This window comes from Hyperolius riggenbachi, unplaced genomic scaffold (assembly GCF_040937935.1).
Source record: "Hyperolius riggenbachi isolate aHypRig1 unplaced genomic scaffold, aHypRig1.pri scaffold_493, whole genome shotgun sequence".
Taxonomy (NCBI): Eukaryota; Metazoa; Chordata; class Amphibia; order Anura; family Hyperoliidae; genus Hyperolius; species Hyperolius riggenbachi.
The window spans coordinates 6229-27659 of record NW_027152704.1 but is presented as its reverse complement, the minus strand read 5'-3'; the positions used below and the strand labels follow the sequence as shown (position 1 = coordinate 27659).

Genomic DNA, 21431 nt, shown 5'->3' with positions numbered 1-21431 from the left:
GCTTAAAACAAAGGTCCCCAAACGTTTTCGGGCAAGGGCCGGGTCAACATACTTCAGACTTCCTGGGGGGCTGAAACATACATAAAATGATGTTGAAAAACATTACATTAAATATAGGTATTGATTCCCCCCCCCCCCCCCCCCCCCCCCCCGCCCAATCATGCCCGGAGGAGAACTCCCAGCAGCAGCCATTCAGTCTTGCGGCGCCCGAAGAACGTCTTTGTGCACCAGACAGTGAAGCATACTCAGGTGACAACCTGCTATCCAGTTGGACAACAGTGTCACCTGATGCAGAATTGGATTGGAAGCCAGCAAATTACTGCTCACTGCCAGTGATGCTCACCGGAGGCTGTTACGAGTGATTACTCGAGATTCAAATGAAGTTTAATTGGCGCAGGTGTGCGGTGGGGATAGAAAGGGTTATTTACCCATAATCCCGCTGTCCGCCCTGTGTTCCAAAAGAGCTTGGACACGTCCTATTCTTTGCTACTAATGTTCTATTTATTATCTATAATGCACATACAATTCATTATCTCATAAGTTTATTTTCAATTCAGGTTCACTTTAAGTATGTTCTTATGATGGCAATGAAATGTCATTTATTCGAGAACATAAACTCTTGTCCAGTCTGAAACTACCTTATATTTACTTTGAATGCGCCTTTCACTACAACAAAATCCTTTGCAATACACTGTGTAGTAACTAATGTTGGTTATTAAAATGTTTTATCGCAAATGTGTAAAAAAATGTTTTGCTTTTGTATCGTTATTTTTCCTACCCAAGAAAATCTTGTCAAAGTTTTATATCTTCATTATTTTTTCCCCAAATTGCCCTGTGCCAGTTTTCAGAAAGGAAACACCCTCCTCCTTCTCAGCACACTTATTCAGTAGTTCCACGTGGACCTTTGGAACCTCCCAAAATTTACAAAGCTTGGACTCTGAGTTGCCTGCGGCCAGCTCCTCCACTCCGACCATCAGCTGCACTTGGCTATAAAGATGTAAGTGTTCTATAATTGAGTCTTTAGATTTACTATCATATTAATTAGTCAACTGGTTCCTTTTCCTATCTCTTTCGGCTATTACCATTTCTTTGCGGTGTATGTAGGCTTTATGGGCTCTCCAGTGCTATCTGCTGTCACTAAAGGGGTTGTCCAGAGCTCCAGTGTATCTTTAAATGTGGATGCAAATCTAACACCTGACTTCTAGCTTTGACCCTACTCATATGACCTCTACCTTTGCCCTCAGTACAAAGGCTGAAGTATGATAGGGGAAGGGGAAGACTGGTATAGATGTGGCCCTCAAAGAAGCTGGACAATGCTGCTTCCACTACAGGATTGTTCTAGACCTAGAGAATTATGACACAATTTTAGTCTGTTTAGAGCAGTGTTTCTGAATTTGGTTTTCAAGTACCACCAACAGTATGTGGTTCGCAGCAAACCACAAACATTCACAGGTGAGGTAATTAGTGTCTCAGCAGAACTCATTAATTACCTCTGTGGTTTTCTGCAAAACGTGTAGTGTTGGGGGTACTGAGTTGATAAACACTGGGTTAGAGTTCCAACCACGGTATTAGAAACAAGGTAAATTGACAACAATGGTTTTCTGAAGTTGTAACTAAAGCTCTTATTTTGACGCTTTATGAAAAGTAGGTAAATGCAGCTACTATAGACTCTCTGGTGCATATCCTATTCATTCTCATTTACATGCCCAAAGGATGGAAATGGCTGTCTACAAAATAGCAAGTGGGCACATTAGAATTTGTACATAAGTGAAATAATGCACATTCCTTGTAATGTATTTTAGATCTACCCTTCCAATGCCAAATTCTGATTGTTCCCTTTGAACATCACCTCCCATTGAACATCATTTTTAGATTGCATTTGAAGTGCCCTTCCTGGTTCTGCTATCAGGTCTGAGCAAGGTCAGATTGAAGCTTTTTCTGCCTCCAGGCCAGCCTTCCTACAGTTCACTTCTCCTTCCATGTGCAAGCAGCCCCTCCCATTCCATGGGCATCCATTTCTTCCATGTGTCAAAACCATATACAGCAACCCCTCTCTCCCATGCACACTCCCCTATCATGTGTTACTCCCCATTTGCAGCCTCCTCCGTTCTTCTGCAGAAACCATTCTTCCTTGTCCAGCCATCCCTTGGGCAGCAACCATCCAAGGCCCAGGCCTTTGAGGCTTTTCTAGAAACCTGACTATAGACGCAACACTTTGGAAATGTTACATAATGTGTCGAAATGTCCCATCTAAAATGTTCTTACATTCTTAAATCAGTGACGAGGTTAGGTTTGTATGAAATAAAAAAAACTTGAATGATCTTCAGTAGGGAAAATATAAAGAGTCGGCATGAGGCATAAAGCAAACAAATGCTATAAATCAGTTCTAAACAGGTTTTGTGGTTAGCTACAACCAATTGTACAAAGCAAAAGACCATAGCCTCTTGTTTTTTGCTTGATGAGCATAACTTTAAATGTGAGTCTGAATCACCAGGTTACAGGCTATGTGTTTCTGAAAGCAGGAAGTTCTTGAAGGTCACCAAAGACATGTTTAGGTCTGATCTTTGTATGTGCTTTGTCATACAAAAACTGCCAGACAAATGTCACATTTCCTGTTCACAGTTCTAGTGAGTGGGTGCCAGTTGTGAATTATTTTAAGGGTCTTGTCTCTTAGAGCAGCACAGCTGTGATGTTTTAAAGGGGAACTGAAGTGAGAGTGATGTGGTGGCTGCCATAGTTATCTCCTTTTAAACAATACCAGTTGCCTGGCTGTCCCCCTGATCTATTTGGCTACAATAGTGTTTGAATCAGACCAGAAACAAGCAGGCAGCTAAATTTGTCAGATCTGACAATAATGCCAGATGCACCTGATCTGCTGCATGCTTGTTCAGGGGCTATGGCTGAAAGTATTACAGGCAGAAGATCAGCAGTATAGCCAAGCAACTGGTATTGCTAAAAATAAATAAATATGGCAGCCTCCACATCTCTCTCACTTCAGTTGTCCTTTAACTCCTTTTAATAATGCCAGTCTCAAAGGACAATTTTTGCTATAAACTGTAAAATTAAAATGCACTATAAGTTACTTTTTCTTTGTTACTGTCACAGGTAGGTAGAAAAAAAAAACATTTCTCCGAGAGTAAAATGCACTATAAATTATTATTTTTTTGTCATTTATAGTATAGTAGGTAGTAAAAAGCTGACAGATCTGTCAGATTTTGATTCCAACTATCTCCTTATGGGGGATCCTCAGGTATATATTTACAAAAGCACAAACTGAAAGGCAGTTGGTCAGTCCAGCTCCCAAAATAAGTAGAGAGGCTAGCTAGTATCTTTGTATAAATCCTTTCCAGTGTGAACTTTTGTAAAGAATAAAGATACTACTGAGAATTTCCCATGACGAGATGGACTAGTCCAAATATTTCAGCTTTTTTTACTACCTACTATAAATGACAGGAAAACAAGTAATTTATATTACACTAGTAGACCCAAACCCATTTAAAAACGGGCACTAGGTCTTTTTATTTTAACTGTGCGCATGCGCACGCACCCGTCCGCACCAGTGCGCACGCACACGCCCACCCGGCTGACTGGCCCCGTCCTCCAGTCCCAACTGCTGTTCGGGTCCGTGCTACGCAGTAGCAAAAAGCCTAGGCCCAGCTACACAGAGACAGCACTACGCAGGGCACGGGTTTTATTATAGAGGATTTTACTCGGGGAGAAATGTACTTTTTATCTGTACAGTATTTCATCACAGTGGTCCTTTAATTCAGCAACAAAAAGGCAGCCTTTTGTGCCAGAGTCTGTTTGTGTAGAGCATCAAATGTGCCATCCTTACAAAGTCTCAAACCAGAAACAGATTTTGCTAGTGCTTTCTTATTGTAGAGAATATTTATTTATTTTGCTTAGCATCATTATCATTAGGCTGAATGGTAAAATACAAGACTACACCCGACACAGTAAATTATAGTGCTTAATTCCCTATTGTGAAGGGATCCCCAACACATTGGGTATGTTGTAAACACATACAATTCTAATACAAAGCAAGTTATGTTATTTATAAATGAAATTTAAAATAAATTTAATATATCTAACAGTAATATACCCTTCTTGACATACATATTAAAATAAAGTTAATTCCCTAAGGTAGCTATTTATATATTTTTTTATGTAAAATATTTATTGAGGTACTAAGGGAGAGTGAGGATGGGGAGGAGTTAATTTTAAATGTGTAAGTGTGGGTCTGTTTATTCCCAAAAAATGTATGTAGGTGTAATTTCACAATTTGCCACAAGATGTCCCCATACATTTTTCTTCCTGCGCATGCTTTTAGCACGTGAGCAGGAAGTAAAGCGTGTAAGTGTAACTTACAAGCTAAACAATGACTCAGGCATCTCATTGATGCCGCAATCATTGATACAAGGACTTAGATCAATGAATGGGTACTGTGTTCCCATTCATTGATCTCTGGGCTAATGGGCAGCAGCGAGAACACGCACGCGCGATCGGCCACAGCATTTGTTTTTCCACAGATGTAGCTCCTATGTCCAGGGGGCATAAGGGGCAGCCTTTTGGGACCTAGGAGCTACATCCTCTACGCTAAAGTGGTTAAAAGGAAATAAATATGTCAGCCTCTATATCCTGCTCAGTTCAGTTGTGCTTTAAGTCTGTCAGATTTGTAGAAAATGTAGTACAGAGGTTTTACAGGCCTGGTACATTGGGGTACATTGACTAACAGTTGGTAAAGCTGTCGTGTGCACAGCAATCCTAGTATTCATTTCACTGAGTATGCATTGTAGCATGACCTGTGTTACCTAGCTAATGGGAGCATTACTAGTATAACATGCGTTACACTACTTGTGTACTGCACGTTGCCCTAGTAACATTTGTATTACCTAGGCAACGCGGTGGCACTAATTGCGCAACACACTCTTACCTACGCAGTGTAAGTAATGGTAACATCTCCTTGCACTTCCTTCGCACAAAAACTTTACCATCATTTAATGAATACTCCATAGTGTAACTTCTGAATAGACAATCGCCAACTCGCCAAACTTAAATAAAAAAAAAATTCTACATTATATACTGTACAAAGAAAGAAACTGATATTAAAGAGAACCCGAGGTGTGTTTGAAGAATATTATCTGCATACAGAGGCTGGATATGCCTATACAGCCCAGCGTCTGTTGCTATCCCAAACCCCCCTAAGGTCCCCCTGCACTCTGCAATCCCTTCATAAATCACAGCCACGCTGCTGACAAACAGCTTGTCAGAGCTGGCTGTGTTTATCTCAGTCTCAGCTACTCTCCCCGCCTCCTGCAGAACTCCAGTCACCACCTGCATCCCTTCCCTCCCTGCTGATTGGAAGGAAGGGACGGGGGCAGGGACCGGAGCCATGCAGGAGGTGGGGGAGTAGCTGAGACTGACACTACAGATGTAAACACAGCCTCACAGCACGGCTGTGATTTATGAGGGATTGCAGAGTGCAGGGGGACCTTAGTGGGGTTTGGTATAGCAACAGAGGCTGGGCTGTATAGGCAGATCCAGCCTCTGTATGCAGATAATATTCTTTAAACTCACCTCGGGTTCTCTTTAAGCCAATGGCAGAAAAAATACTCATGCCTCCTTTCTCAGTCCTCAGGCCATTCCATATGTGAAAATAAATCGAGAGGTTAAACCAAATGCAAAATAAAAAAAGTACTTCTGCTGTCAGTATTAGTTGCAGCCAATGAAGAATAATTTCACCAGTGTTTCCCCACTGGCTCAACTGTTACCTGGTTAAAAACCATAGTCTTATTTCACCAGTAACCAGTTGCTTCTGATTTTGCTAGAATAGTGTCAGATCTGCTGCTGTTCTATTGCAAAGCATGATGAGAGCAAATGATTTGAAGAGCAGCAAGCAGCAGGTGGTTCCACATGAGACAGAGCTTAACCTTAAAATCCTACCCCATAACCAGCCTTAAAGCGGAATATAACCCTGCATTTCAACTTTGCTCTAAAACATTATTTACAGCATATTATATGCAAAAAGCATTTTTTTTTTAACTAGACCAGCATTGAAAGGGTTAAACACAGAGGTTTAAAGTTCTTGGAGAGATATGCAGAAGTTCAGATTGTTACATTCTATTTAGTTAAATGTATCTATTGAGAAATGTTACACACTCTTTGGCTGTTCTCCAGCTCCTCCTCAGAGAGAGTGAGTCACATTCAACACTTAGATATATTTATGTAAACAAAATGTATCTATGTCAGCTTCGGATGCGTCTGCAGAAATCTCCAGGAACTTTAAAGCTCTGTGTAACCCTTCCAATGCTGGTCTAGTAAAAAAAAAAATGCTGGTTGCATATAATATACTGTAAATAATGTTTTAGAGCAAAGTTGAAATGCAGGGTTATATTCCGCTTTAAGTGGATGCTTCAGACACAGTACCTTCCCCGAAAGGGCTTACTTTGAATTAAGAATAAAGAAACTGTGATCATGTGGACAGATAGATAATGATTCAGTATAGGCATGTGACTGCCTTTTCACAAATAAAATGTATTGCTATAGATTAGGAGCCTGTTTTTATTAATTGCCTGGATTTCAGCTGTAAAGTGATCCAGATGTGGGTCACTGCTTTTCTATCTGATAAGGCTTCAAACTTTGCAGCGTAAGCTCACTAAACCCTGGTTTCTGCCTCAAACATGTTGCTGAGCCCCTGTAAGTCACCACTGTCAGATGACAACCAAATCCCAATTCAGTCCTAACTTACCATCTGCCTGGACTCTATTGGTGCAAAGGCCAGGCCATGGCATCACTATTTTGGGAGAGGGTGTGGCAGTGTTGCTAAAGGGAATGACTAGGCTTCTGATCCAGGAAGTCCGACTCCTGAGGCTCAGTTAAACCACATTTGTGATGGAAACCTTACTGCAGTATATAACCTTACTGCCAGATAGGGAAACCCTGAACCACTGCAGGGCAACTTTAGTCTCATAAACAGCTTGGATTATTTGTTATTTCTGGAAGTTGTTCTCTTTAACAACCAACCAAATGCCTTGGGTTAATGAAAGATGAAACCTGGGTAATGGCTGTGGCCAGCAAGCCTATTTGTACCTTTGCTCCAGTTTTCATAAATCACCACTATGTTTTGTTGCCTTTTTATTGAAGACATTTGGTAAAAGCTTTTTTTCATAATGTTACACTCTGTTCTGGAAAATGAGCGGTTAGGTAATAACTCTGTAAAAGTAACCATGTCATCTGCACTTTCTTACATGTATTTTTTTTCTTTTTCTACATATTTGTTGTAGAGGATGTCTTATATCTTGAAGGTAAGGGTAGAACCAGCTGTTATACTGCAATTTGGAAGCTTCCTCCCTGCGCCTGTAGTTTCCTTGCTTGCGTCTGCCTAATATCTGCAATCAGTGTGGTCTCATTTAGAATGTTAAAATGGAGGCAGATGAGTCTGGCTTCTAGCACACTGAACACAAGCTACAGCTTTTTGGGATGACTGAACCAAAAATATATTAGTGTGAAAGTTTTAGTTAATGTGGTACAAAGAGAATGGATGCTGCAGTAACCCATGGCAACCAAGTTAATATTGTTTTAGACTTGTAAACACTGAATTCTAATTGGCTGCTACTTATGACTGTATAATTATTTATTTTGCTGGCTGTTACTGCACAATCCAGTTAACTAGCACATGCCAATTTTTTTTTTAGAATCTTAAAATTGAATACCTGAAAATATCTTTAATGCGAACCTGAGACAGGGGAACAAGTTACATTTTATTTACCTAGGGCTACGTCTAGCCTCCCCCTGTAGCTTTACAGATCCCTGGGTTTCCTCCTGATGTCCTCCGTTGTGCCACTGGGCACAAAGCTCACAGATTGGACCAGTTGTAGGCTACTGCACATGCGTGCCCCCCAGCCATGCGCTGCCTCGATCATGTTCCCATGCCCAAGAGTGCTCTGCATATGCACAGTTCATAAAGAGTTAAACCGCAAATGCGCAATGCTCCTGGCTACAGGAGTCTCTCTATTAAGGAAACATGTCGCTAGGGCCACAAGTACACAGTCGGGGATGTTTCAGAGTGGCACAACGGAGCGGATCAGGAGAATACCAAGGCTGTAAGGCTACGACGGGCCGGAAAAAGCCTCAAGTAGTAATGTAGAACTTGTTCCCTACCATTTTAGGTTTACTTCAAATGCATTTGGACACATAAACAAGAAAAGCTGCTGGAAATTATACCTTTTGATGAGAAGGGCAGGTTAGACATAGTTATTATAGGACTCCTACACTATATTTTGTCTTGCTTGTTTCTTGTGTTGAATGGACCATGTTGTAGTTTACAAGAGCAACTTTTAGTGACCTCTGTTATCTCACAGACTAGGTTTGAATATAGGTCAAGTCAGAACAGGACATTATCATATAGAATCTGCAGGATGTGATTTCTCTTTCACACACCTCCTGAAACTTAACATTGTAGTCTCACCTGAGAAAGTAGAGAGTGCAGCAGAGCCTTCAGAGAAACAAGATGGAAAGATTTTCTTTGAATTCAGTGTAAAATCGTTGGTCACAGGCTTCAGTTTTTGTTTTCTTAGTGAGAGTCATAAACCGCAAGGCTTCTGGAAATCATCTAGGCCTTTTTAATTGTGGTTCGATCTGATAAGCGTTAGCCTAATTCAGTTATGATTGAGTTTAGATAAAAATGGCGTTAGCAGATGGACAAACACATTATGGTTCTGACCTCTGAACCCTGATTCCTAAGCTTTGTGTTGTTGCTCACATACTGTTGGCTTATCTTTGTCATTTGTGTGCCTGTTGTAGCTGTAGCTTCCCATCTGCAATCCAGCCTATATTTGTGTTATGTTTATATTTTTTGTTTGTGAGTTTTAAAGACACTGACCTTTGTGACGCTGATGAGTAAATGAGATAGCAATACTGAAGACAATCCTGTCACTGAGTAGGGATGGTCAATGAGCTGCACATAATTTTGAGTTGCTATATGTTTATGCAAATTGGTGCATTTTTTAAGCTGCATACATTTGCATACACAATCAAATTTTACCTCAGCAGGATTTGATTGGTTCATTTTCAAGCTGCATACAAAATTAGCATAATGCTGCATCCTCTCAAAAGTATTTGTGTCTCATTGACCATTCCGATCACTGAGCTGTTCTAAGTAATCTAACCAGTCTGACTATTAGTAGACACCACAATGTATGGGCCATTACATGGGTGAATCAGCTGCAACAACTGGGCATTGGCATGTGTGCGTAGTTTTAGTTGCCCATGTGACATGGCCTTATGGTGACTTAAACCCACTGTTGCATGACCCTCCTGACTCTAAGTGGGTAATATTCAAATGTTTAACCTAGCTTTGAGGTCTGCCAGCCGCTTCACTGTTCCTGCTACAATGCAATGTGAATCTCATGGGAAGTATTATAGAGAGGTGTATTGCACAGTTTTTGTTTATATAATAAGCCCACCTTGCCTGGCATCTTGACACATGCGGAAAGAATTATGCTTGTCTTATACAGTAGACAAACCTCTCTAGTGATAAGTTAGTCTTGCATCTGAACATCTGGATAATGATCTGTATGATCACACAATCAGTAGGAGTGAGCCAATAAACTAAAAGCACATTCACAAAACATTTTGTGAACTACCACATGGTCGCAAAACTTTGGGAATTTGTGGGGGAAAACACAACTGAGTTGGGGGGGGGGGGGGGGATTATGAAAATACATGCGCATGATGCAGAATAATGTGGAATTGTGCAAAATATCAACCCTTACAATAAAAAATAACACTCAATTATGCTCAATAGAAACCTTTATGGTAACAGTAATTATGTACAAATATGCATATTGACCATAATGGCAATGGTAATAATGCATAATTAGGTGCAAACGAGTGCCTTATTTACCTTCTGCTTATACTGTTAAAAAAATTGTACGCACACTAGTTTAAACTTGGCCAAGACAGCCGATAAAGACAACCACTGCCAAGAATCTAGTGTGTACAGCACACCTTCCCAAAATGCATATTTTCTGTGCATTTTAAGGGGAAAAACAGGGAAAAAATACATTATTTCTCCAATTTCATCCCCTATAGTTTTAATATAAACACTGCTACTGTACATAAAACCCACACATTTTATATGCCTATATGTCCTGGTTATCACAAGATTTTAATTAAGTCCCTAGTACAAAGTATGGTGACAATATATTATTTGGAAATAAGGGTGTGTAATAATCTCACATGCTTGGGAACGCACATGCACGCACGGGAGCTCGCAAGCGCCCGCGCACAGCTGCAGCAGCACTGTTTGCCTTATAAAAACGTCCGGGAGCCATTAAAATGCTCTAGCAGGACGTTTTTACAAGTCTGGTTGTTAAGTGGTTACATTCAAAGTGATATACTGTATCAGCGATGGGAGTGACTGACCTGTTCACTTATACTGTGCCTATACACTCGCTGACCAAGAATTCACCTTATATGAATCGGAAGATTTTCTGTGAATCTGCCTTTGCTAATTTCACCTGCTCATCCCTAATCGCCAGCACTTAAAGGGAACCCGAAGTGAAAATATATGGAGGCTGCCATATTTATTAAACTATACCAATTGCGTGGCTGTTCTGGTGATCTATTTGGTTGCAGTAGTGTCTGAATCACACACCTAAAACAAGCATGCTGCTAATCATACTTAGGTCAGAAAATCTAATCTGCATGCTTGTTCAGGGTTCATGGCTATAAGTATTAAGCTGCATCTACACGAGTAGATGCGGCTGCGATGCTCATTATCAATCGAGCCGCTGATGCGGCTCGATTGATAAGATCCAACAGGACGGATCTCCGCACCGCCGATTCACTGCTCGCTCCCCGCAAGGGGACAATGGCAGGGAATCGAGCGGAAGATAAGCGGGGACGAGCGGGCACGAGCGGGGAATGCGGCGCGGCGAGCGGGGACGCGGCGGGCACGCGGAAGAGGCGATCCGGCAGCTAATCGAGCCGCTGGATCGCAGCCTCATCTACCCTTGTAGATGAGGCTTTAGAGGCAAAGGATCAGTAGGACAATCTGGCAATTTGCATTGGCTAAAAAGAAATAAATATTTCTGCCGCCATATCCCTCTTCAGATTCCTTTTAAGACTAATACTTTCTCCTCTATCGTTTACCCTTGCTTAACACACCATCGAGAACCAACAGAAATCATGCAAGAGTGATGTAATTTGCCCTCTGTATGGGCCTTCACATGTGCTAACAACAATGGCAGATTCTTCACGTACAGATGAATGTTCGATGATAATGGCAAAAAAATTGAAGTTTGCTTGTTTCCTCTGCTAAACTATGATCAGTAGATAGAGCTGTTCATTAGCCATCATTTAAGCTAGGAAGCTGTTACTGCCATAACACACTCATGAAAACCGTTCTATGATCATTTATTTGCAGGACTTTGTTTTTAGTCTACTGATTTTATGGAGAATGAAAGGCTACAGAGTTATGTAGTTAAGTCGTGCCTAATGTTTGGAAGACATTAATACTGATCTATACAAAAAATGATTTATCCTTTAGGAAAAATCATGGGATAAACATTTAGTTCATTATGATGGGAAAAGTATTTAGTTCATATTAATTTGTAAGTGTGCCTGGACACAATCATCTATCACGTCTGCTTGTGTAACAGGAAGTGACAAATCAATATGTATTAGCAACCTTCCAATCGGAGGCTTACAAATCGATCAAATGCTCCACCATGGTTTCTCTAAAAGGAGTAATTATGTTGGAGAAACTAATCATCTTAGTTTATATTAATCCTTAAAGGGAATAAAAGTCATGACTGCTTTTAACTATGTAACCACTATAAAATAAACGTCTCATAAGAAGGTTGTGTTGTAATGCCTGTCCTTCTGCCCTTTGGGCCCGTTTCCACTCTCGCGGAAACGGCCGCGAATCCGCAGAGTTTCCCCGCAGGCAAATCGCGCGGGGAAACTCTGCCATAGGGGACAACGGCGCCGCCGGCCGAATCGCTTGCAGTAGCGATTCGGCCGGAAACCCCCACAGAATTCGCGGCGGAGGCTGCGATTCCCATAGCCGTGCATGGCACGGCTGATGGGAATCGCCTGCGATCCCGCCCACCCGCTCAGTGCCGGCGTGCGTCTACGAGACGCACGCCGCACTAGTGGAAACGAGCCCTTAGGCTCTATTAATTATTTATGTAATTGATCCAAACATGCTTTCAAATCAGGAAAGATGAAAAAAGCCACCACTTTTTATATGACTACATACTAGTTACATGTCTTCCACTCCAAAAGTATGTTAGCCAGAGGTTCATTACAGGTGAAACTCGAAACATTAGAATATTGTGCTCAAGTCCTTTTATGTCTTAAAGTGAACCTTAAGAGTAAAAAATAAATTGAGTTTTACTCACCTGGGGCTTACCTCAGCCCCCTGCAGCTGATCGGTGCCCACGACGACTCGCTCTGATACTCCGGGTCCCGCTGGCGGCCACTTCCGGTTTTGCCGTTAGGACCCGTCAGGCTGGGGAACGCGGCTGATACTACGCGTTCCCAGCCAAAATAGCACCCCTATGCGGTTATATGGCCGCATAGGGGTGCTATTTTGGCTGGGAACGCGTAGAAACGGCCGCGTTCCCTAGCCTGACGGCGAAACCGGAAGTGGCTGCCAGCGGGACCCGGAGCATCAGAGCGACTCGTCGTGGGCACCGATCAGCTGCAGGGGACTGAGGTAAGCCCCAGGTGATTAAAACTTAATTTATTTTTGTCACTTAAGGTTCACTTTAAACTTAAAAGGTGAAACCAATATACCAAATAGACTCGTTACTTTAAAGGGGAGTTATTTCAAGCCTTTGCTTGTTATCATTTTGATAATTATGGCTTACAGATTATAAAAACTTCCCCCCCCCCCCCCCCCCCAAAAAAAAATAGGAAAAATTAGAATATTGTGAAAAGGTTCAACATTCTAGGCTCAAAGGGCCATATGTAATTCACTTTTTCTCCTGAGTTTTCTCCTATGAGATAATTTTTCATCTTCAATTTAAATAAACTTTTTAGCACTTTGCAATGGAAAAAGTAGCTGGAAAAGTACTGTCCAAATTATTTTGAGTATTTGCTTGCTGGTGGAATAAAAGGTATTTTATTTACGAGTTGTGCAAATATCACCTAGGAGAAAACTCAGGTGAAAAAGTGAATTGCATATGGCCCAAAGTGTCACACTCTATTCAGCTAATTAATCCAAAACACCCGAAAAGGATTCCTATTTCATATATTCATATATATTTAAAGTGAAGCTGAGATGGGCAAAGAAAAGTTACCTGGGGCTTCCTCCAGCCTCATGAGCAGCGAGACACCCCCGCCGTCCTCCTGAGTGCTTCCGTTCTTCTTGTATCGGTCCCAGTAATCTGGCTCAGTCACGCCAGTCTGTGCATGCATGGCCCCTCCGCGCGTGCGCAGAACAGGCGACTGAGACAGATTACCGGGACTGATACAAGGAGAACGGAGGCACTTGGGAGGAAGGTGAGGGATGCATCGCTGCTCATGGGGCTGGAGGAAGCCCTGGGTAAAGTATCAAATCTTTTTCTTTGCCCATCTCAGGTACACTTTAAGTTGAATTACTGAAATAAATGGGCTTTTGCACAATATTCACATTTTTCACATTTCACCTGTATAATTGCAAGGATCCTGCGGTCTCATAAGGAGAGGTCATCATTTCCACCTTTCATATTTCTATCATATACCAGACTTACAATTAAACCCACAAAATGACTCCCTGCATTTGATTATAGGTAATGTATGTACTTAAAATGGACCAATTTTGCAGAAAAAATAGACTCATTACCTCTTTTTACCTTTAAAAATCTTCATTACGCTGTATATTTCTGTGTCTGTGGGCCTCCGAAGAGAAAATGCTTTTTTTGTACGCCTTTCATTGCATTAACCCTGCTTTTCATAACCGTAAGAATCCCTTATTTGCTTCCTAATGCATCATAAAACGCTGCCATTACAAGCTTGCAGAAGTGATTATTTTGGAAATGACAATTTATGCTGAAGCTGAAATGGGAAGTCAGACACATGTCATTCATACTGAAATAAGAACCATTGTGAGTCAATTTGCACCTTTTTAACGATTCGAGTTTTGTGGGTAATCTGAATAAATGAGGCTTGATAAGATTGTTCCTGTAAATGCTCTCTGGTTACTTTGTCCATTGTCACACTGTATAATAGAAAACACTCCAATGTATTATAGAAAACATGGCAGGCTTAATCGGGTGAAATCTGGACAGGACTGTTTAATCTGCATAACAGTCCTGTGTAGATATGAGGTCTGTTGCCTTACATGACCACTTTCAATAATACGAGACAACAATATAATATCTGTATGAGACTTTGCCATCTTATGGGACAGACCATACTCAAGAGATTGGTAATCTACAAAGCTGAACTTCCTGAGCCAATTGTTATTCTTTTCTTCTGCTCTGGAGAGAACTAAGATACCTCTGGATGTCGATCACAAAAGTGATCAGGTGGGAAAATCCACATTTTGTATCCATAATTTCTTGAGCAGGGTTTATCCCAGGAGATATAAGATTTAGGGAATAAATGGTTGTATTCATGAAACTGCGGTAAGCAGAATAACAGAGGAAGCACCACGAAACAGCCGTCAGGCTCCCAAGTGCCCACTGTTTACTCTCCTCGGACTACTTTATGCCTCACACATGTTTAACTGTTTCAGCGACTTGTACTGTATGACATGTTACAGCCATCTCTGTTCACATATTTATGCAACCTGCCATTGGTTAATCCTAGAGCACGCTGCCGGACTTTGCAGTAGTTGCTTGGTTATGATCTGTCCAAACCATTGTAGTGCATGCTACACAGTTCCCTTTTGTGGAAATGTAAGCAGAATAACGTGCTTAAAGTCTTACGAACAATGAGTAGTGTGTAATGCATTCCATGATATGTATTGCAATATGCTCTACTCCTCCTGTGGTAAAACTTAAGGCATGTTCTTTTTCTTACCAAGACACAAGACACAGAACATTTGTATCACAATTTTGTCTTGGCGGATTCAAAGTGCTTTAGGGCTGCAGCCGCTTAGGGCATGCTCAGTGGGCGACCAGGATCATTGGAGAGTCTTGCCCAAAGACTCCTTACTGTTTTCCGTACTGGCTTACCACATTTTAGTGAATACACCCCAAAGTTTCATGCCTCCCTGCATAGCAGTTTGGATGGGTAACTTTGTTCTCCCTATGTAGGAACCGGAGGTGACTGCTTCAGGTTGCACTGGTCATTTGTGGAAAACCTAGCAAATTACAGTAATAAAATATTTTGACTGGTTTGGATTCTGGAGGAACAAATAATTCAGTGACCAGTCAGTTGGAATGTGGACGATGGACTGGTTCTTCTACAACGAATTGTTGAACTGCAGCATTAAGAATCTAAGTTACTGCAATACCAAAATAAAAGCCTGATCAGGTTCCCTAGACATTACACTCACAGTCCTATGGAGTTCCAGGAAACTGCAAAGTTGAGAAACAGAGAGATTGTGTTACCACTACGAGGAGGTGCTGACAAGTATTGAGCCTTACCCAGAATAAAATTAAGATGGCTGTTAATGCCAAACTAATCTACATATTCCCCCAAGAATATGCCCCCAGTTGCGACATTTGTCCTGCAGCTTTTTAAATACCTACAAATAGAATTCTTCTGACTGCTGGTGTAAGAACTCATTTGCCGCATTAGTGGCTTCCATAACACACTCAAATTGTTGTTCTTTTAGGTGATTTTTGAGATTGGGGAACAGATCGTCAGAAGGAGCCAGGTTAGGCGAATAGGATAGATTGGGCATCACTTGAAAGCCAAAGGAGGTTATTTTTGCAGTACTGTCACCTGCAGTGTGTGCTGGGGCTTTGTCATGCAACAGGATTACACCTTTGGAGAGCTTTCCTCTACTTTTTTCCTCATCTTTAACATTTATTATTATTATACTTCTTTGGAGATGCTGCCTTGTTCACTTTGGATGGAAAAAAGATAAGTTAATATTATAGGTAGTTGATTTTTGCAGATTGAATATCGACAAATATACCATTCAGGCTGCAATTTACAGCTTTCTAGTTCATTTTTTTTCTGTGTAAGGCTGTAGTTCTGCTGCCCTCCAGTGTGCTGCTGTCCCTTCTGAAAGATCGCTGACCACCGCTGTTGTTGCAGGCTTCTGTGCATGTGCAGGCTAGTCTATTTGTCTCTCTTGACCGTGCTCCTGTGAATGGGAGCTTTCTGCACTTAAAAGACTGCTGTAAGGGGGGGGGATTGAACTTACCTGAGGCTTCTAATGGTCCCCCACAGATGCCCTGTGCCCGAGCAGCCAGTCAGCGATGCTCCAGTCCCTGCTGTTGGTTCACTTCCGGAATTTGCGACTTTAAATTCGCAAGCCCACTGAGCCAGCGTGTCCTTATTCGCGCTGACGTCACCCAGAGCGCACTGTGCTGTACAGTTTGTGTCTGCGCAGTACGCTCCCTCTGGCGTCAGCAGTAGCGAGGACACTGCCGCGCAGGCACACAGAAGTGAACCAGCGGCGGGGACCGGAGCATCGGGAACTGGCTGCGTGCCCTAGATGAGTTCAGCTCTCCCCCCCCCCCCCCCCCCTTACAGCATTCCTTTAAACTGCACAAGCACAGAACACTCCCTGCCACAGGAGCATGATTGAGAGGCGCGTGAATGTGCTGTAGCCTGCTGCCTCAGCTGTGAATGTTGATCTTACGGAGGGGACAGTGGCACCCTGAAGTGCAGCAGAACTACAGTGAGAGACCTGATAGATTGCTAAGGGCTGGAAGAAACCAAGGTAAGTAATTCTAATCTTACTCCCTCAGCTCTGATGTCCTGTAAGGATTAGATTGTAGATGGTATGAGGACTTGCAGAGGGACTGAACCAATTTATTGAAGTAACATTCTAGACAGATTATGAAACTCTCAATGTTAACATATTTGTTTTTATGCCAAAAACATTTTCAGCAGGATTCTAGCAAAAGCCCCAAAAATGTCAAGAAGTTTCTTCCCAAGCGAAAACCAGAAAGGAAACCTTCTGATGAGGAATCTACACTCAGGAAAAGTAAGGCACAGTTCTTTTTATTTCTCTCTTTTGTAGTCATTATATATACTGTATATATTATTTCAGGAATGTGGTATCTTAGCTGTCCATGGTTCACCATCTTGGCCGCAGCTTGGCCACACTAAGAGCGTGACTAGCTGCTATGAATGCAATTTAACAAATGTGGTACTGCGAGCTGCTTATATTGTAGTGTACATGGCAATATTCTTGATTACGGTGTACTGTTTTGCAAGACTATACCGTGGATAACAAGTTGCAGTCCAGTTACTGGACTTGATAAGATAAACAGATGCTGTAGACTGCTAGGTCTCTCACATAACATTCAAGATAGGTCCTGGGGGAAGGAGGAATGGGTCAGAGAAGATGCACTCTTATGGAAGAGAAGAGAATGGGAAGTAATTCACTCTCTCTCTCCTTTTTCCTTCCTACTAAATACTCCACAGTCAACTGTTGGTATTACAAAGTGGAAGCAATTGGGAACAACAGCAACTCTGCTATGAAGTGGTAGGACATGTACAATCATAGAGGGGTCAGCACATACCGAGGCTAACATTGTCAAGTCAGTCTACTTTCTGTAGGATCAATAGCTACAGACCTCCAAACTGTATACTGCCTTATGTTTAGCTCCAAACAGTGCGCAGACAACTTCATGGAATGTATTTCCTTGATTGAGCACGTGCATCCAAGTGTTATATCATACATTGCAATGAGTCTCGGCTTGGTGAATGCCAGGACAATGGTACTTACCTGACTGCATTGTACTAAATGTAAACTTTGGTAAAAAGGGGATTATGAGGTGGGGTTGTTTTTTAGGGGTTGGACTTGGATCCTTAGTTCCAATGAAAGGATCTCTGAATGCGTCATGATACCAAGACATTTTAGACAATTTCATACTCGCAGCTTTGTGGGAACAGTTTTTGAATGTGTACTTGCTGCAACTCGACTGTGCACCAGTACATAATGCATCGTCCATAAAGATATAGATGAGCAAATTTTGTGTGGACTAACTTGACTGGCCTGCACAGAGATCTGACTTAAATTTGATAGAACATCTTTAGCGTGGCGTCTGCAAGGCAGGTCTTCTTGTCCAGCCTCTCAAATATTCTTCTCAAAGAATTTCTGCACGGAGTTTGTGTGCTTTTCTTGTGTCTGCATGGTTTTCCTCCGGGCAGTGCGGTTTCCTCTCACAACTCAAAAACATGCAGCTAAGTTAATTGGCTTTCCCTAAATTGGCACAAAACTACAATTTGCATATGACTATGTTAGGGGTTAGAGCAGACATGTGCAAACTTGGCCTTCCAGCTGTTGAGGAACTAAAAGTCCCACAATGCATTGCAGGAGTTAGACAGCCACAGTCATGACTCATAAAGGCAAATGCATTGTGGGATTTGTAGTTCCTTAACAGCTGGAGGGCCAAGTTTGCCCATGCCTGGGTTATATTATGGGTTCCTCTGAGGGACAGCTAGTGACAAGACTAAAACTCTGTAAAGCACTGCAGAAGATGTCAAAGGGTGCGCTAACTACATATTTTAATATGGAGCCCATGGGTTAAGAATAGGATGCAATAAAAATTCATGCGTGTGTAAAGGCAGGCATCCCAATACTTATTACAATATAGTGTACTTTCTAATGCTTTCACCTCAGTACAGATGATCTGAAATGTATTTGATTTTTGGATCTGCTTAATAGTAAGGGATTCAGAACCCATTGTAGCTAAGAGATCAACATTACAAATGAGTAACTCGTATTTTCCAAAGCGAGCCATCAATACAGCATCCATAATTCTCAGTAAAAGTACACTTTAAAGCAGACCTGAACAGACAGCACACAATGATAAGTTTTCATTGCATATATACGTGCTGTAGAGATCCGCTGCACTGTCCCCTGTTGTTTAGCTACATCATAGTGTAATCATGCTTAGCAGCAGCTTTGAATCAGAGTGCTGGGGTCAGTGGCATAGCTAAGGACCTGTGGGCCCCGATGCAAGTTTTATAATGGGGCCCCAAGCACTCTATACATAGCAATTGATAAGGCGCACCAAAACCTGCCAATGGCAACTACAGTATCAGAGGTGCAAGAAGGGGATGGGGAACAGTATGTTAATGATTACCACTATTCAAAGTATCTATAGAAGTGATTATTATGAGCACAGGACCAATAGAGAGCTAATACTGTAGTTGAGGTAGGGCCCTCTGGCCCAAGGGCCCCGATGCGGTGGCTACCTCTGCAACCCCTATTGCTACGCCCCTGGCTGGGGTTCTGCCTCTGTAGGAAAGGCTTAACCCTTTCTGTGCTCCCTGAAAATTTAGTCTAGTAAAACTTCAGGGTTGTTTTTTTTAGGATTGTCATAAATTGTAATAAAGATTTTTTTTCCCCCTTTTGCTCTAGTTTTACCTTTCCAAATCACTTAGCAGTATGAACAGACATGTACAAACCTATGCCTCAAATTGACATTTCTATTTTTTCAGGCACAGTAGCATTGGAAGAAGATGCACAAATTCTGAAAGTGATTGAGGCTTATTGTACAGGAGCCAGCTTCCAGCAAAACCTCGCCTCTGGTAAGATTCAGACGCTAAGGCTTTCAATGAAAGCCATCCATTCTGACCACTGATGGTGATATCTCTGCAGTCACACCTTGAGCTACTGTATTTGCTGGAATTTCTCTGTTGATTGGTGTATTTCTGGAGACTGCCTAGTAACAGTGATGCCTTCTTTTACATCATCCTTTCCTCCTGCATTTCAGGGAATGTTTATATTTGGTCATAGGTTTGCTTGCCTGATAAAGCCAAATTATTAACCGGTGCCAGTGGTGGGTACCTACAACTGGAAAAAACAGATGCTTACCCCCAGTCCAGCTCCTTGTGACAGTCTTCAGTTTCCTATTCCTGCCATTGGGCCAGACTATAATAGAGTTCCAGGAAATGCACCTTTATCACATATCCCTCCGCATTACCTGACATGGTCATTATAGACAGCCTCTGCATATAAAAGGTCGCTGTGCTGCCCATTTGCATTTGCCCAGAAATTATCCCAAGTGGGACTATTAAGTTCTGTGGAAGGATCAGGGCACCATCGCTGATGTTTTGGGTGTGGGCCCTGGATTTCTTGTGCCTGCCGACAGCCCTTACCTGTCTGTAAGCTGCTAGAGTTTAAAGTGTAACTGTCGGGCATAAAATCAAAAATCTATTTTTTATTTTTATTTGGTAAACAAGTAATAAGGATGCTAACCAGGCAATCCAAAAGTTAAAATCTCTATTACTTTTCTTGTTGATGAATGATCATTCCCCAGTTTACCTGACTCTTATTTGGTACACACAAAATTTGGTACGCAAAAAGGAAGTTGCAGGGCATGCTGGGCTGTCATCTTTCGCTTCTCTACTTCTACTTCTCTACTAGAGAAGCAAAAAAGGACAACCCAGCATGCCCTGCAAATTCCTTTTTGCGTGCCAAATTTTGTGTGTACCAAATAAGAGGCAGGTAAACTGGGGAATGATCATTCATCAACATGAAAATTATAAGTGATTTTAACTTTTGGATTGCCTGGTTAGCACCCTTATTACTTGTTTACCAGATAAAAATAAAGAATTGTTTTTTGATTTTATGCCCGACAGTTACACTTTAAAAAGAAAATGGATATACAGTGATGTGAAAACTATTTGCCCCCTTCCTGATTTCTTATTCTTTTGCATGTTTGTCACACTTAAATGTTTCTGCTCATCAAAAGCCGTTAACTATTAGTCAAAGATAACATAATTGAACACAAAATGCAGTTTTAAATGATGGTTTTTATTATTTAGTGAGAAAAAAAACTCAAAACCTACATGGCCCTGTGTGAAAAAGAAATTGCCCCCTGAACCTAATAACTAGTTGGGCCACCCTTAGCAGCAATAACTGCAATCAAGCGTTTGCGATAACTTGCAACGAGTCTTTTACAGCGCTCTGGAGGAATTTTGGCCCACTCATCTTTGCAGAATTGTTGTAATTCAGCTTTATTTGAGGGTTTTCTAGCAGGATCTGCCTTTTTAAGGTCATGCCACAACATCTCAATAGGATTCAGGTCAGGACTTTGACTAGGCCACTCCAAAGTCTTCATTTTGTTTTTCTTCAGCCATTCAGAGGTGGATTTGCTGGTGTGTTTTGGGTCATTGTCCTGCTGCAGCACCCAAGGTCGCTTCAGCTTGAGTTGACGAACAGATGGCCGGACATTCTCCTTCAGGATTTTTTGGTAGACAGTAGAATTCATGGTTCCATCTATCGCAGCAAGTCTTCCAGGTCCTGAAGCAGCAAAACAACCCCAGACTGTGGCAGGCGCAGCACTATGTAGTGCCTT

The 21431-nt window shown here is 41.8% G+C and overlaps 1 long non-coding RNA gene across 1 annotated transcript; it reads left to right on the top strand.

The window, feature by feature from the left end:
- Positions 1-847: 847 nt before the first annotated feature.
- Positions 848-19654, top strand: LOC137543927 (uncharacterized). Its single transcript, XR_011025663.1, has 3 exons — positions 848-997; positions 17005-17101; positions 19570-19654. It is a non-coding gene; the product is annotated as an uncharacterized lncRNA (long non-coding RNA).
- Positions 19655-21431: the final 1777 nt, after the last annotated feature.